This window comes from Lycium barbarum, chromosome 10, assembly GCF_019175385.1.
Source record: "Lycium barbarum isolate Lr01 chromosome 10, ASM1917538v2, whole genome shotgun sequence".
NCBI classification, from domain to species: Eukaryota; Viridiplantae; Streptophyta; class Magnoliopsida; order Solanales; family Solanaceae; genus Lycium; species Lycium barbarum.
The window spans coordinates 58,154,664-58,174,089 of NC_083346.1; positions in this window are offsets into that span (position 1 = coordinate 58,154,664).

The window sequence follows — 19,426 nt, forward strand, 5'->3', positions numbered from 1 at the left end:
ACGGACCGTAACAAGAAATACGGCCCGTAAACTGTGACCGTAAACCCACATGACTCCAGCAAACCTTTCTGGTTCTGTTATGCTTAAATACGGTCGTGAAAGACGGACCGTAAACCAGAATACGACCCATAAATTGGGTTTACGGCCACTGTGCACTTCGAGAAACATCTAGAATACTCCACATAGAGGACCCTTTTTCATTCCATTCATTTCATTTTCACTCCACACTTCAAGAAACATCTAGAATACTCTCTAATATTCATCCACAAGAGAAGCAAAGGAAAATCAAGATCAACAACACTAAAACCATGAAATCAAGAGTGTGAAACTCATCAAAGTTCATCTACACCAAGAAATTGCAAAGTAAGTGAAGTAGGGTTTTTGGCATAGAAGAGTATTGTAACTCAAGGCTCATTCTTACCACATCTAAGGTAAGTTTTATGACTTTCTCATGATAATTGAAGTATTTATACGTTGAAACACTTGGATTATAGAAGAGTGTAGTAAATGGGTCATAAAATGTGAATAGTGCCACAGTTGAATGATAGTTGGATTGAATTATGAATGTTGATGAGTTGGGAGTATAAATATGTTATAAATGACATGTAGACCATAAAATAGGTGTGATGTACGAGAAAATGTGATGATGAGCTAAAACCCGTAAATGTGGAGAAATTGGAGAAAAATGGTGGAATGTGGTAAATGTAGATAAGTGACGATTGTTGATACGATATTGTGAGTGTTGTTGTGAATGTTTGGTAGTTGAAATGAGACATGGGAAAAGTAGTAGAAACAAAGGAAATGCTGCCCAATTTTCCCTAGAAAATAGTCACGCGTTCTTATAGTCGATTAACTGACGTTGATGCGAATTCTCTTGAAGGTAAAGACGCGAATATTGAAGAGGAACGATCAAGCGGTAGAATAGCTAAAGGAAAAGGTATGTAAGGCTAGTCCTTTCTTTCCAAGGCATGAATCCTATGATATGATATTATTTCCCTACATTTCCATGGCTTCCTTATATTCCGGAACCAGGAGCCTATATTCATGGATAGCCACGTGAGATAAGGATAAGAGACATGTTATGAGCATGATAACGGAGATGATAAGCTTAATGCTAAAGATTCTAGAGTTCATGGTATAATGTTTAAACAAAGCTAAAGACGTTAACTACGATCTATTGGTAATGCTTGATGTATACACTCACCTTATATACTAATTCCTTCAAGGAGAGGTGGAATACCTATGAATGCTCCATAATATAATCGGGGGCAGGGAGATGGTGCAGACCTTTAGGAGCTATCAGCAGATTTGCAGAAGCACTCCATTATTCCGGAGGTGCTAATCGGGTTTATACTTTTGTGTATATACATATGTATAAATATTTTGGGCGCGATGGGGTCTTGTCTCATCCATATGTCTAGTACTCTAGTAGAGTCTCGTAGATACGTATGTGTGGGTTATATAGTCTCACAAGGTCACTCCTGTATATACGTAGATATGTGTACATTATCTTTTGATAGCCAAAGGGCTTATGTATATAAAAGTATTTATCTTCTTCAATGAAAATGATTTTCTTATGATTATGAGTTTATGAACGAAAAAAGAGGCTTAATGAGTATGATGAGTAGTAGAACGAGCGATGCTCGGTGGTCAGCCCCGAGTACCCGTCACGGCCCCTGGTAGGGTCGTGACATCGAGTGGTAACTATTATTGTAAGGAAACTCCGCCAAGGGAAACAACTGGCCCGAATGAGCACCAAAATTAATCACACAAGCCCGCAACATATCCTCAAGAACCGAAATAGTTCTCTCGGACTGACCATACGCCTGCGGGTGAAATGTTGTACTGAGATCCAACTGAGTCCCTTTCTCTTTTTGCAAAGTCCTCCCAAAATGAAAAGTGAACTAGGTGCCTCGGTCCGAAATGATAGAAAAGGACACCCCATGCAATTTGAAAATCACCCTAATATAGATTTTTGCCTACTTCTCCAAATTATTGGTAGTCTAAACTGGAATTAAGTGCGTTGAGTTAGTCAACCTGTCCACGATAACCCAAATCGCATCAAACTTGCCAAAGGTCTTTGATAGCCCAACCACAAAGTTCATAGCTATCCTCTCCCAATTCCACTCCGGTATGGGCATCTTTTGAGTCATACCACTTAATTTTTTATGTTCACACTTAACTTGCTGGCAATTCAAATAGTGAGATACAAACTCCATTATTTCCCCCTGTAACGACCCGTGTGGTCATTATATCATTTTGACCCATTTACCCGCGTTTACCTTTCCCTAAGCCCTATTAGTACGATTTTGATCGCAGGGATGGGTGGCATGATTCTCGAGATATTCCGGCGAGTTTTATGATGACTTTTATGAAATAGGGCCTTAAAGGGAGAAACGTTTGATCGATAGTTGACTTTTAGATAAACGGACCATTTTTAGAAATTCGTCAATTTTGAACGGTCTGGATGGTTGATTATGACTTAGTGGGATGTTAAGCTTGGCTCTCGAGGCACTCGGTAGAGTTTTGGGTTATTGGTTGGAAAGTTGGTCTTTGACCATCGGGTGTTAACCCGGCCAAATAGACCTTTGTTGGGAATTTTGAGACCACGAGTGAGTCCATAGCGTGTCTTTATGTATAAATGCATGTCTGATTTGTATCTGGGAGGTCTCAGGTCATTGTCGGATTTTGAGATTGAGTTTGGGAAAAAATAGAAGTTTTCTGGTGTCTGGTGTCCGCCATAGCGGCACCAGATGCCTCGTATTGAACCCACTGCGGTGATGCGCCATAGCGAACCTACCACGGTGATGCGCCGTAGCGAACCCGCCGCAGCGGGGACCTGGTCCTGTATGGTAGGTGTGTTGGACTTTTGGTAAGTCGCCACAGCGGATGGGGATCCACTGTGGCGGATACGTTGTAGCGAGTGAGATGCCACTGGTGCGGTCCCGCTGTAGTGGACAAGGGACCGCTGCAGCGGATGACGTGGACCAGATTTAATTTAATTCCTAGAAAAACCCTTCATTTCCTATCACTTCATTTATTTTCCTAAGAACCTTTGAGGCGATTTGAGGAAGCTTCAACCAGATTTCTCTTGAGGGTAAGTTCTCCAACCTAGATTTCATTCATTTACTATCCTTAAGTATGAATCCTTGATACAAAATCTATAGAACTTAAGAAGGATGATGGGTTTTGATGTTTACTTCAATAAATGAGTTTTAGTCTTTCAAAATTAGATTTGTTGGGGGATTTGATTGATCCAAGTATAGAGTTTTATTATTTAGTAACTAACAGACTTGAATCTTCCATTTGTGTTGATGAGTTGAAAGATTGAAAGGGTTTATACCTAAATTGGGGGTTTTGACTTGAATGGTGAAATTGATCTATTATTGAGTTAATTTAGCAATTGAAGAGTACAATTGAACTTCTAGAACATTAGCTTATCAATTTTACCCTTGAAATAACCATCTTACCCTTGTGGGACCCCTTTTTCCATAGTTGGTTTGGATTTGAGCGAAGTATAGCAATATGGGTATCGTTATTTCTTATTTCAAACTTAGAATTCTATGATGGATAGACTTTGAGTACTTTGAGGCTCTCCGAAGAGGCAAGGCAAAGTTTTGATTATTCGTGGCTCCTGCTCGGCTACCAGATGGGTTACAATTTACCTTATAGTTAGACTTTGGTTAGTGAAGCATATGTAGAGTTAGTGATTGTTGTAGAAATCATATACACCTTCGGGTATGAAGTTGGGATGGATTACTTAGGTTGGTATTGTTTTTTTTATTGTGGTTTGTTGCCTTGTTGTGATCTATTAGCTTGTTTCCACGTGTGTGATACTAGGCTTGATATTGAGTTACCTTATCATGATTATGAACATGTATCTCTCATTTATTGGTTATTGTCATGTAACGGGAAAGGATGTGATTTATTCGTGATATTGTGATATGTGTCCATGTGTGGAATGATTAGTGTTGATAGATTCTCACTAGCATTGATTTCATTCATGCATTCATACTCATACATTTGGATCAAGTTGCACGCCGCAACATATATATACATATATTGGACCGGGCTGCACGTTCCGCAACATATATTAGATAGGCTGCGCGTAATATATATATATATATATATGTATGTATGTATGTATTGGATTGGGCTGTGCGCGGCAGCAGATACATGGACTTCGTGGGTCCTTCATGGGTCATGACTGTCGAACGTGGAGGTATTCCGCCCGGAGTATGTGTGTACGATCATTACATTGGCCATTGCATTGCATTACACTCCATATCATCATCTCATTTTACATCTATCGATCGGATTTGTTAGTTGTACTGGTGTTTGTGGTTATTCTAAGGAATTGTGGGAAACTTGGCAGACTTGTGTTTAGGTGGTTCACCAGAGGCTATGATTCGGCTATTTGATCTTTCTGTACTTGAGTTCTTATTCTTGCACTGTGTTGTGTCTATACTTGATTGTGAGCATGTCTATTCTTCAGTCTCTTCTTTATATATATGTTAGCTAACTGTTGTCGGCCTATTATGCCTACTCAGTACGTGTTGTTTGTACTGATGCTACCTTGCTACACTCTTTTTCGGGGTGTTGAGTGTGTGACAGGTTCTATTGCTGATCCTTGAGAGTGTTTCCCGAGACGTTGTTGTTGGAGACTTAGGGTGACCTACTGCCAGATCTGCAACCTGAGGTTTCATTCTTTATATACTTGTTATCTACTTCTAGACAGTATTCCTTTTACTGTTATGAGCCTTGTATGGAAACATTCAGATAGTTTTTATTATATATTCAGACCTATGTGCTTATTAGTAGCTCCTTTACTGACTTAGACCATATGCCTTGGGTAGAAGATGTATTCCACACTTATTATCTTTTAATTGATATTGAGATTTATCATTAATTACATTGTTCTTCCGTATTTATAGTTTGTATGTTGGGTAAGGGAAGGGTTCACCTACCAAGGTGGGAAATGGTAGGTGCCCCCACGACTAAGGGATTTTGGGTCGTGACACCCTCTTCATCCTAACCCACCAGTAGTGTTGCTTCAAAACACGATATATCTTTGTAGCACCAAGATAAATGGAATACCTAGAACTGTGAGCCTCATCCACAATCAATCGCGCCAAGCTACCCATACTCACTGCCTTTCGGCTCAAAGCATCTGCTATGATGTTAGCCTTGTTCGGATGATAAAGCATGGTAATGTCGGAATATTTGAGCAACTCCATCCACCTACTTGTCTCGAATTTAGATCCCTATGATTGAACACATGCTGAAGAATACGATGGTCCGTGAATACCTCATAATGAACTGTATAAAGATAATGTCTCAAAATCTTCAAGGGAAACACTACTGCCGCCTACTCTAACTCATGAGTGGGGTAGTTCTCTCATGCACCTTCAACAGTCTCGAAGCATATGCTATCACCTTGCCTTCTTGCATCAACACACAACCAAACTAATTTGTGAAGTATCACAATAGATGGTAAAGTCCTTTCCTTCCACTAGTAGAGCCAAAATCGAGGCCGAAGTCATTAAAGTCTTGAGCTTTGAAAACTTTCTTCACACTCGTTATACCACTGAAAAGCCACATTCTTCTGAGTCAAATGAGTTAAATAGGAAGCAATAAACGAGAACCCCTTCACGAACCATCGATAATAACTCGCAAGACCTACAAAACTCTGAACCTCGATCACCGAAGTTGGCCTGGCCCAATCTCTAACTGCCACAATCTTTTTGGGATCCACCATGATACCGTCCTTAGACACCACATGCCCCAAGAATGCCACTAAACTAAGCCAAAACTCACATTTCAAAAATTTAGCATATAGCTTCTTCTTTTTCAAAAAAGCCAATGCTTCTCAATATCCTCTTTACTACGGGAATAAACTAAGATGTCATCAATGAAGACAATAATGAAGGAATCCAAATAGGGCTTGAAAACCCCATTCATCAAATCTATAAAGATTGCGGGGGCACTGATAAGCCCAAAGGACATGACCAAGAACTCATAGTGACCATAGCGGGTCCTGAAAGCTGTCTTTGGAACATCCACTTCTCTAATCCTCAACTGGTGATAACCCCACCTCAAATCGATCTTAGAAAAGATTGACGCACCCTGAAGCTGATCAAATAAATCATCAATGTAGGGTATCAGATACTTGTTCCTGATGGTAACTTTTTTCAACTGATGATAGTCGATAAACATCCGCATAGTACTATCCTTCTTCTTCACGAAAAGCACGGGAGTACCCCAAGGGGAAACACTAGGTCTAATGAATCGCTTACTCAACAAATCCTGCAACTGCTCCTTCAACTCTTTCAACTCCGCCGGGGCCATCTGATATAGAGGAATAGAAATAGGTCGTGTGCTTGGCTCCAAATCAATGCAAAAGTCAATATCTCGATCAGGCGGCACACCAAGGAAATCAGTGGGAAAGACCTCCAAAAACTCCCTCACTACCGGTATTGACTCAAAGGGAGTAGTATCCGCGCTAGTATCCCTGATATATCCAAATAAGTTAAGCACCCCTTATTCACCAACTTCTTTGCCCAAAGAAATGATACAATCCTCTTGGGCGCAGGGCTAGGAGTACCCTTCCACGCTAACCTCAAAATGCCTAACATAGCAAAGTGATTGTCTTTGCATAACATTCCAGAATCGCATGATAAGGAGATAACCAGTTCATACCCAGGATAATATCGAAGTCTACTATATCAAGGATATCTAAATCCATCCAAGTGTCGCACCCCATGAACATTACCACACAAGACCGATATACTCGATCCACTACTACAAAATCCCCAGCAGGAGTAGAGATACGAATTGGTATATCAAGCAAATCACATAGCATATCTAGACCCGTAGAGAAATAAGCAGACATATAGGAGAAAGCAGAGCCCGAATTAAACAAGACTGAAGCAAACCGATGACAAATCAAAATGATAACTGTAATAACTGCATCATAAGCCTCAGCCTCTGGTCTACCAGGAAAAGCATAGAAATGGGCATGTCTACCTTTAGACTGTGTGCCACCACGACCTCCACGGCTTTCCTGAGCTCTACCTCTCACTGATTGAGAACTGCCCCTACCAAGCTGATGACTACCTCTGCCAGGCTGCGAACCTTCTCCACCAGAATATCCACCCCCTCTAGCTAGTGGTGCTAGAGGACTAGGTACCTGAACCCGATATCCTGCTGGACTCCACTCTATCTAATTCTGGGACAATCTTTCCTGAAATGCCCCGAGTCACCATACTCAAAGCATGCCCTACCATTCATGGGCTATTAAAATGTCATAGAAGAACTGGAATACCCTCCACGCTCTGAGTGCCTCGAGTAAGAGCCTCAAAATGTCTTCCTTGAACTGAAACCATTGTGCCCTGCACTGTACCCACTGTGCTCTGAAGAACCACCTGCTGAAATCTGGAGTGCTAATTGGATGGGATGGTTGGAATGGTGATGACGGACTCTGTCATAATGTCCCAACCTCCAGAAGATGAACCACCGACGCTACCAAATTTGGGAGCCCTCTTATCATCACCCTTATCAAAAAATTGACCTCTCAAAAATTCAACCTCTTTAGCATGACCCACTACCGTCTGGAATGTATCCCAGAAGCTACCACCTGCAAGGTCGCCAATCAAAGCGGAGGGGTCAAACCCTTCACAAACCACCTCACTCTCTCTGTCTCGATAGGGAGCAATGATGCCGCATAATGAGCCAAGGCAAGGAATCTGGACTCATACTCCGTGACAGACAACCCTCTTTGCTCAAAGCTGGTGAACTCGTGCCTCGTCATGTCTCTCAAGCTACGAGGAACATACTCCTCCAAGAAGATCTAATAGAACCGATGCCATGACAAATGAGGTGACCCAGCTGGTCGGCGATCAATGTAGGACCTCCACCACCGCTTAACATCCTTGATTAACTGGAAAGAAACATAATCAACCCAGTACGACTCCACTAAACCCAACCTCTCATAACAACTGACGTTAAACTCATATGCATCCTCCTCAGGAGTACCATAAAATCAGGGAGGACTCATCTTCGTGAACAACTTGAATATCTTTTGCTCATCACCGGACATGAATGGCCTAGGGACTGGTCAAGGAGAAAAATTAGATAGTTGAATCTCATCAAGGTGGGGTGCCACAGCGGTAGCTGGTTGTGCACACGGAGTACGATACTGCTTAGGATTCTGAGCTCCAAAACTCTAGTCTGTGTCCCATATAGAGTAGCTGGAAGAACGCCCGCATGGGTCAAACCCTCAAGAAGGCTCAAGATGCGTACCATGGCATCCTGAAGCACTGATGTGGCGATAATCTCTGGAGGTGCCTAGGGTGGTCCCAGCTCCTCCTCCTCAAATGGCTCATCTTGATGCTCTACCACCGGCTCAGGAGATAATGATCTAGTACGGGCTTGGCCAGCCACTAGTGCTCTACCCCTGGCCAATGTTGCCCCACAGGGTCTATCCCTACCACGACCTCTGCTTCTACCACCTGCCACGGCCTCAACTGCAGCCGCTGATGCCTCATCCTAGACGCATTCACGCGTGTCCCCACCAACTATGAGAGAATAGAGTAGGAAGTCAGATACCAATTTGAACAAACTATCAAGATAGGAAAAAAAAGGGTTTTTTCCTAAATGTCCTATAGCCTCCCGAGGATGAGTACGGACATCTACACACCAATCCACAAGCCTCTACTAGACATTGCTCTTGTACTCGTGAGACTGCTGAACCCAGGGCTCTGACGGCATCTACACTATCCCCCGGTAGGCGAACCATCCCCAAATCATTAACCATTTTCAAGAAGGAAATATTGACGTTAAATATGGAAATAGTAGTACTAGCAGTCCTGATAACATAACTAAGTATAGAAATACTTAAGTAATTACAACCCAAAAACCTAATCTAAGCTTGTACAAGAGCATTTAAATATTTATTACAAGTCTGAAATAATGAAAGTAATAACTATAACAAAAGACAGGAAATAAGTTAGAGGGAGATCAAGGGTTGCTGATAGCTCTATTGGCTCACCCTGAAAACTCCAATGGACCACCTCAAGAATCAGCCACGAGGCCCGGAACTAGAACACGGAGAGCTATCTGCACCCAAATAATGTGCCGCAAGTGTAGTATAAGTACAAACCACTAGTAGTATGTAGTTATCATAGGACGACAACGTAGGAAAGTACATATACAAAATATAAAGATTGAATTTAAACACTCATCACATCAATTCAACTTACCTTCCCCAACTATGCCCGTTAGTTCATAGTTCACACTAAGACAGGTGAGCACGTATCAAAAAAAAAAGATAGTTGAATAATGAATAAATTAATGCTTGAATACATTGGCCAATTTAGCCTTAGATTTCATTATTCACTCAAAACCCCAACTTATGGAAAAATCCTTACTCTGATATCTAAGACAAGGATTGGATTGGTAACTAATGAAGGAAACCATGAAATAAGTCTTAGAACACCAAATATTAGAAAATGAAGGGTTTCCACCAATTTTTGGGATAAAACACTATTCTGTGAAATCGCTAGCGACGACACGCGACCCGACCCTGCAATTTTGGCCTTCACAATTGCGGACAGAGTCACCCGAATGCGAGGCTTCTCACCTGGGCAGGACCAACCCAGTTCCTCTTCGTGAACGTGGGATGGCCCATGCAAAACACGAACCTTGCAATCAGGATACCTTCCTCGGGAACGCGATTAAGGAAACCAAAAATTTCTTGGTGTCCCCCGAATTTGGATTGGATACCCGAAACTCACTCGGAACCTCCCAGACATAACCCTAATATGGAAACTGAGTATAAACAACGTTACGAACTTTCTTGCGCACTCGGAATTTCCCAAAAGAGATCATCTTAACCCTACGTTGACCAAGGCTAGCTCCAAAATATCAAAATCCCATAATTTCAACCAATAACCCAAAACACACTCAAACTCCTCGGGATCCCAACCAAAGGCTCAACAAAGTCATAAATGACGTTTTGCACCTAGTGGAATTGACAAAACTTCGAATGTAATGAAAATACCCCCGATGTTGGCTTTGGTCAACCCTTTTCATTTCTTTAACTTAGAAACCTCCAAAACTATCTAAACCAATCTGAAACCCGCACAACGACCTTGGGAACTATGTCACCCATCCCTGTAAGTCATAAATACCGAAAAGAAGCTAGGGGAAGGGTAATTTTGGGAAAGAAAGGGTAAAATTCCAAAACAACCTAACTGGTCGTTACAGAAACCGAATTGGAAAGTAATACACACATAAAGTGAAAATAGAACTAGAGGCTTAAAAAAACATAATAATACATAACTGAAACACGAAAAAGCCAGACATAAGTTCAAAATTAAAGGAGGAAGGAAGGAAGATTAACTTTTTAAGAGTAGCGATGAGGGCGACGAGTGTTGACGATCACCTTTTAACTTTCACCAATGACGAGTGTTACGACGAAAGAAATAAAATATTTAGAAATTCAAAGAAAATCAGTAATTGGGAGGCGTATTTTTTATAGAAACTCGGGGCCGTAGGAACTAAGTCCAAATTGGCTAAGTTAATTCGTTTTAACTTCTTTCTAACTTATGTGTCAATATAGACAACACAACCAAGTCTCTGGAACTAGTCCATATAGATCTATGTGGTCTAATGAGAATAATGCACCGTGGAGGTAAGACGTATATGTTTGTAATTATTCATGATTTCACCTAAGAGGTATATGTTTGTAATTATTCATGATTTCACCACGTTTACCTGTGAGAAAATTGGAAAGAAAACTTGGAAATCAACTGGTATCCATCAAAACTGACCATCGAACAGAATTCAAAAATGCAGAATTTGAAGAATACTCTTCCACCAATGTAATTGATCATAACATCTCTGCACCTAGCACTCCACAACAAAATGGAGTAGTAGAAAGAAAGAATAGGACTCTTGAAGAAATGGCTAGGTGTCACGACCCAACCCCGTGGGCTGTGACTGGTATCCTAACTGGATACCCAAACGTACCTACCTGACAGAAGCGGCATACCAGACAGATAATTCACACTAGCTGTATATGGACTTCAGCCAATACAAATGCAGTGCGCGCTATAACATACACAAACCCGAACATGCTGAAATTTCATATAGGCTGATGAGGCTAACATAACGGACAGAGTCAAAAAATCGTACGTACCTACCCGAACCGTCGCAACCCGTAACCCACATACATATCTACAGGCCTCTAACAGACATACAGAATCATATGACGGGACAGGGCCCCGCCGTACCCAAAACTACCATACATACAGAATATACCGATGTCAGAAGATATATACCAAAAATACACACTCCGGATCAAATGGAGCTCTCCAAAATAGCAGAATCAGTGCCCTAGACTGGCGGCGTATCTCCGGGTGCGTCTGTACCTGCGGGCATGTAACGCAGCCCCCGAAGAACCGGGTGTCAATACGAAAAATGTACCGAGTATGTAAAGCGAAAATAAAACAAGTATAATCATAGTCTGAACCAGAAGTACAGAAATATAGCGGACAGAATCATGATCAAGAATCTGAGACAGATATACAGAGTTTAGCTGGCAGAATCATCATACGAATCAGGGGCACAGAGTATGGCTGGCATAGTTGTAATCAGAGCCAGAGATACAGAAGTGTAGCGGACAGAACCATAATCCAATCGGACAGACAGAATCATGCATGCAGAGTCATACAGAGTCATATGCTTATACAGATGCAGATAGCATATACATACATACATATATCAGATCCCGGCCCTCTCATGAGGGACGCGGTAACAGAACCCGGCCCTCTTAGTAAGGGACGCGGTGGACGGACAAAATCAGATCATATGCCATCCTGGCCGCCATCCCCATACACAAATCAAAATATCATACAGATATAAACATATCCCGGCCCGCACAACGAGGGACGCGGTGAACAATGCAGAGGAATATGCACGATAACAGAACGTGGCCCAGGCGCAGTGAAGGAAGCGTTGAGGCATCCACGAACAGATTAATGAGAAACCACGTACTTACAGATCATTATACAGACTCAATCAAACTGAAGTATGCCAAACGGCGAGTCAAATCAGAGTATTCGGATAGTGTTCATGATACGCGCCTATATCCTACTTGGGAAGGCACGACAGATTATTACCGGAATCAGATTTCCAGATGTCAAAACCATTTTGTAGGATTTATATAAAAAGTAGTCATATCATGATCAGAATAATAGTCCAGATGTTTCCTGTGAGAAACGGACAGAAATAGGGCAAGTTAGGTTATACAAAAGTGTCAGGGCCTTGTGGGCCCACCTCGGACCAACTTGAGGTGACATACGTAAATTACTGATCATAGACCTTATGAGGTCGTCCATAGTCATTTGGAAGCATTCCGACTCCGTTTGGGACAATTGCATACAAAAGTTCACTTTAGAGACAAGTTATAAGAAAAGTGATTCAATCTTACTGAAGGAATTGGAGCGGATTTCCATCTCGAATTCCGAGGAACGGAGTCATATTTAAGGCTCGCGGCCGAGCCTATTACGTTTAGAACATGCCTAAGAATGAAGGGATAGGCTTTACATACCTCAATTGCGCCTTATGCTCGCTTAGCTTCACTTTCAATTTCGTCTAGAATCTACAAATGGTCATGTTTACCAATCGTCAAATTCAAGCCTTTAAGAATCCAAATTTTATTACATACTTGCCTACCGAAATTTCGGCAGCATTTCCCCTATATATATAACATCCCCGAGACTTAGCTCGGCTTAATATATCAACACAGCACCCAACAACAACATCAATAACAACAACAAGTATTATAAAATACACAATATGGCACAACTAGCCATCTTTCCGACATAACATGACATCTTTCATTCCGACCTTACATTTCCAAATCAATCTTACCATTTTCATATTCATCACTTAACAAGGTCATTACAACATACTTCGGAGGCATATCACACCATTTTCACAAAATATTCGTAAGGTATACACAATATACAAGCTTACTACCAAAGTCATATTTTACCCACAACTTCCAATCTTTAGCATATATGTTCCTGACATATTTCTATCTTCCAACTTCATCAATGACAATCATAATTTGCCTCTTACTACTTTCATTTTCCATATTTACATAAGTTACAATAAACTTGCATGTTTTCCTACAACAACTTAACAACCATTTTTTCCTTAACAACAAGAATCATTATCCTTTCATTCACTTCACAATAACACACTTAACATACTAACAAGATTTAATTCACATTCCATCATCAACATGATGCCACACGACCATGCCTCATATTTTCCAACTTTCACTAATTTATTCAACTTTCACTTCCAATACAATTTCCACCATAACTACAACTAGATTACCACATAAAATTCAATTCATATTTCCTACACCTTAACACACACTCACGACCAACTTCCAAACAACACACCCACTTTACAAACTTCCATGTTTTCATAAATTCTACTCAATTCTACATACTACAACATGAACCAAACTTCATAACATAAGAAAATGAATTGATTCTTACCTTTCCTCTTCAATTTCCACTTGCCACTAAAGTTGTCCTCTTGCCAAGAAAATTGTATCACTTTGTAGAGAATCTTGCACTTAGTAATAATCCCACAAGAAATGAATTTTTGAACCAAAGGATTTGGCTCCAAGAATTTTTTTCTCCTTTTCTTTTTTCTCATTTTCTAGCCGTGAGCTCTCTCTTTTTTTTTTCTTGTTCTTTCTTTGTTCTTCTTGAAACTTCTTTGGATATAGATGACTATATAATGTCACATGGAAATTAATTAATTCCATGGACTTGGGCCATGTTGTGGCCGGTTGGGCCTCCCTTGTTTGGGCCTCATTTTCTTATTTTTTTTTTGAGTCCAATTAGCTACATCTTGTAATTCATGAAGCAAGTTTCTAAAATTCCAATTTTTGCCCTTGGCCTCCTTTCGTAATTCCACACCAATGTATTCTTAGCCGACACATTCATACCAAGTAAGGTCCAAATATGGCCTCATTCATTACAAGTCAAGTTATCTCGAATTTCCCGAATATGAAAAAATGCCGGATGTAACATCCTCCCCCCCTTTAAAACATTCGTCCTCGAATGTTAAATTGACCTCGGGAGGGTTCGTTTTATAATCGTCCTTTATTGACCTTCCGATATGAATTCCTTACCAATATGATGGAGTAATTCTTCACGTTACTGACTCATATGCCTTCATAGCGTATTTTCTCATATCCCACATAGTCATTGGGCCATGAACTATATTCTAGTAACTGATGAATGCTTTTCGCTCCTTCACAGACATTGTGTCCCTTCTTCCTTTCCTTCAAAGCTTTTCAAACATTATAATTAATATCACTTCTTGTCACACTCCTCGGTTCCTTACCACATTATCCTAATTCCAGGTCATATCAAATAGATTCATAACTGGGATCGGACGCAAAGAAGCATATCGGACAGATTCGTAATCGGAGGCAAACGTACTAAACTATGGCGGATAGATTCGTAGTCAAAGTCAGATGTATGGGAGTATGTCAGACAGATCGGTGATCAGAGTTAGACGTACAGAGATGTACCAGACAGATTCGTAATCAGAATCAGACGTACAGAGGTGCATCAGACAGATTCGTATCCAGAGTCAATCGTACAGAGGTATATCAAACAGAAGCGTAATCGGATTTAGAAGTACAGAGGCGTAATAGGCAGAACCTTATCAAAGTCAGAGGTGCAGAAGTATAACAGATAGAGTTTTGATTAGAATCAGATCACTCCTATTAAGGCTCCAGTGATTTACGAAAATTTCCCTTTATCGACATTTCATTGCTCACTCTGACAATTATACCACGGATTATCTCGTCAAAATCTGTTCACTCATTCACAAACTTGTTCGTCAAATTGTCATACAAATCGTCCTACGTGTCGCTTATCGACTCTTTTGAAAGTTTTGCTTAATCACATCTCTTATCCTTCATCTTTCCTACTACCCATGCTCATTTTCTTTTCCAGATATCGTCGCACTAGACTAACTTATAATGTAATCAGGGTTTATCTTTTTTTTTTTTGACAACATTCATATCCTCATCTCCGCTTCGTTTCATGTATTCGGTTCAGTAGAACCTTTCGTCTATCACAACATTAATCGCCGGGACTCGGCTCTTGATCCATATGGTCACTAGACGAAAATCATACACATACATATACGTTTATTACTATCTTCCCTGCAAGCGTCTCCGACCGCTATTCAAATTGGCCCAAATTCTCGAGCGATATCACACTTCTTCTTTTCGCCCATTTAGTCCGCCTCGGTCTGCGCTACTCCTGTAAGGGCACTAGTTACTCCACACATTCTCTTTTCCTTTTAGGGTACCCCAATTTCCATTTACATCTTATATTTACACTTGTAAAAATTTTAGTATCCTTCCCAGGGGGTCACCCATCCCAGAATTGCTCTAGCCTTAGCACGTTTAACCTCGAAACTTTCATGCATTTGACGCGTTAAGGCTAGTATAATTTCGTCGACTGCCCCGCACGACCTTTGTCACGTAATTTAGGGCAGATCGGGATCTTAGTAAATTTTCGAAAAATTCTCATAGTGGGTCCCACCCCGGGCTAAGCCATACAATTATCATATCGCCCTTCCGAATTCTCAGTGTCTATCAGGTTGACAATTACCTTACTCTTACTAATACCCAGAAGAAGAAAGTCACATAATATGATAAAGTATAGGCCCATTCATATACATATCCCTCAAGAAAAGATCACTAACATACCTGGGTGTGCACTTGAAGACGCTCCTGGGTCCTGCCGGCCGGTCAAAACAACTACGCGGTTTGTAGGACCGCTGTGACCAGAAGCTGCGCCTCGACCTCTGCCACGACTCGCAGGCGCTGGTGCTGGTGCTCCTCGCCCTGTGGGGCGTATGGCTGCCGAAGGAGAAAATGAGCCAGCAACGGACCCAGTAGGCTGGACTGAGCCTGAACCACCCTTATGCGGGCACTCTCTCACACGATGATCTGGGCTGCCACAAAAATAACAAGCGCCTGTAGCGCGATAACACTCCCCCGGGTGGGGCCTCCCACAGTAGGAACATGGGGGCATGGATGGCCTCGACTGACCGGGACCTCTGCTGGCCTGTGAGCCTGGAATTCTGGAGCACTGGCCCGAGAACTGTGGGGGCGTACTGTGTGCTGGCTGGGACGAATATCTGTTACCCTGCCGCTGAGAAAACTCACTCTGAAATCCCCCTGAATACCCGGCCGATCTGGCTCTCTTAGGCCGGCTCCCGTCGTGACCCCTATCTGGCCGACGTTCCCTACGTCGGTCCTCCATGCCCTGGGCGTGTGCCTGTACCCGGGCAACATGCATCCCTGGCTGAGAAGCCACCGCCAGGCAACTATCAATCAAATAAGGATCCAACCCCATCACGTACCGGTGCACCCTGTCGGCCATCTCAGCTACTATAGCGGGTGCATACCTGGCTAGTGAGTCAAGAAAGGCCTTAGTAAACTCGGCCTATACTGCTGGGGAAGCATCGTCACCCCTAGATAGCTGCCAGGACTCATACCAGTTCGCCGCTACCTCATATAACCGATACGAAGCCAACTCGACGGACTCAGTCGGCGAAGCCTTAATCAACCGTATCGTGCTCTCCATCTTTCTGATGAACTCTTGGGGGTCCTCTTTGGGTTTTGTCCCGGAGAACTCTGGAGGATTACATGTCAAGAACTCACGAGCCCTGAAACTTTCATATCTGTCTGCACGACCACCCCCAAATCCATGCCTGCGAACCTGCTCTGTCATCAGTGTGGTCAATAACTGAACCGCATCTCGCATGGCCCTATCCTCCGCCCCTGGCTGTGGAGCTGGAGGCTCGGGCACTGAAACCCCGGGAGCTCGCGGTGGAGCCATCCCCTGATCAGCAGCTTCTGCTGCTCCGATCTCATCCGGTAAGGGGGGTGTAACAGATCCGGCTGACGGGGGTTCATCCTTAAGTGCTAGCTGCGCACGGGCTGGGCCCGGCTGGTTTCTCCTACCTCAACCCTCGCTTTGCCCTTCAGGGCAGTTGTTGCCTTCTTCGGAGGCATTGCTGAAAACATAACAAATCGTTAGGAGGGGATCATCCTACTAATACAGTTCTATCGCACGATCTAAGATCCAAAGAAGGGTAACATCCTAGATGTCCTGTAGCTTCCGGTTTATAGATGTGGTGCACAACACACCGATAAACAAGACTCTACTAGACACGGCCTGTAGACATTCCGAGGACTAACCGCTCTGATACCACTTCTGTCACGACCCAACCCCGTGGGCCGTGACTGGTATCCTAACTGGATACCCAAACGTACCTACCTGATAGAAATGGCATACCAGACAGATAATTCACACTAGCTGTATACGGACTTAAGCCAATACAAATGCAGCGCGCGCTATAACATACACAAACCCGAACATGCTGAAATTTCATATAGGCTGATGAGGCTAACATAACGGACAGAGTCACAAAATCGTACGTACCTACCCGAACCGTAGCAACCCATAACCCACATACATATCTATAGGCCTCTAACAGACATACAGAATCATATGACGGGACAGGGCCCCGCCGTACCCAGAACTACCATACATACAGAATATACCGATGTCAGAAAATATATACCAAAAGTACACACTCCGGATCAAAAGGAGCTCTCCAAAATAGCAAAATCAGTGCCCTAGACTGGCGGCGTATCTCCGGGTGCGTCTGTACCTGCGGGCATGTAACGCAGCCCCCGAAGAACCAGGGGTCAGTACGAAAAATGTACCGAGTATGTAAAGCGAAAATAAAACAAGTATAATCATAGTCTGAACCAGAAGTACAGAAATATAGCGGACAGAATCATGATCCAGAATCTGAGACAGATATACAGAGTTTAGCTGGAAGAATCATCATACGAATCAGGGGCACAGAGTATGGCTGGCATAGTCGTAATCAGAGCCAGAGATACAGAAGTGTAGCGGACAGAACCATAATCCAATCGGACAGACAGAATCATGCATGCAGAGTCATACAGAGTCATATGCTTATACAGATGCAGATAGCATATACATACATACATATATCAGATCCCGGCCCTCTCATGAGGGACGCGGTAACAGAACCCGGCCCTCTTAGTACGGGACGCGGTGGACGGACAGAATCAGATCATATGCCATCCTGGTCGCCATCCCCATACACAAATCATAATATCATACAGATATAAACAGATCCCGGCCCGCACACCGAGGGACGCGGTGAACAATGCAGAGGAATATGCACGATAACAGAACCTGGCCCGGGCGCAGTGAAGGAAGCGTTGAGGCATCCACGAACAGATTAATGAGAAACCACGTACTTACAGATCATTATACAGACTCAATCAAACTGAAGTATGCCAAACGGCGAGTCAAATCAAAGTAATCGGATAGTGTTCATGATACGCGCCTATATCCTACTTGGGAAGGCACGACAGATTATTACCGGAATCAAATTTCCAGATGTCAAAACCATTTTGTAGGATTTATATAAAACGTAGTCATATCATGATCAGAATAATAGTCCAGATGTTGCCTGTGAGAAACGGACAGAAATAGGGCAAGTTAGGTTTATACAAAAGTGTTAGGGCCTTGTGGGCCCACCTCCGACCAACTTGAGGCGACATACGTAAATTACTGATAATAGACCTTATGAGGTCGTCCATAGTCATTTGGAAGCATTCCGACTCCGTTTGGGACAATTGCATACAAAAGTTCACTTTAGAGACAAGTTATAAAAAAAGTGATTCAATCTTACTGAAGGAATTGGAGCGGATTTCCATCTCGAATTCCGAGGAACGGAGTCATATTTAAGGCTCGCGGCCGAGCCTATTATGTTTAGAACATGCCTAAGAATGAAGGGGTAGGCTTTACATACCTCAATTGCGCCTTATGCTCGCTTAGCTTCACTTTCAATTTCGTCCAGAATCTACAAATGGTCATGTTTACCAATCGTCAAATTCAAGCCTTTAAGAATCCAAATTTTATTACATACTTGCCTACCGAAATTTCGGCAGCATTTCCCCTATATATATAACATCCCCGAGACTTAGCTCGGCTTAATATATCAACACAGCACCCAACAACAACATCAATAACAACAACAAGTATTATAAAATACACAATATGGCACAACTAGCCATCTTTCCGACATAACATGACATCTTTCATTCCGACCTTACGTTTCCAAATCAATCTTACCATTTTCATATTCATCACTTAACAAGGTCATTACAACATACTTCGGAGGCATATCACACCATTTTCACAAAATATTCGTAAAGTATACACAATATACAAGCTTACTACCAAAGGCATATTTTACC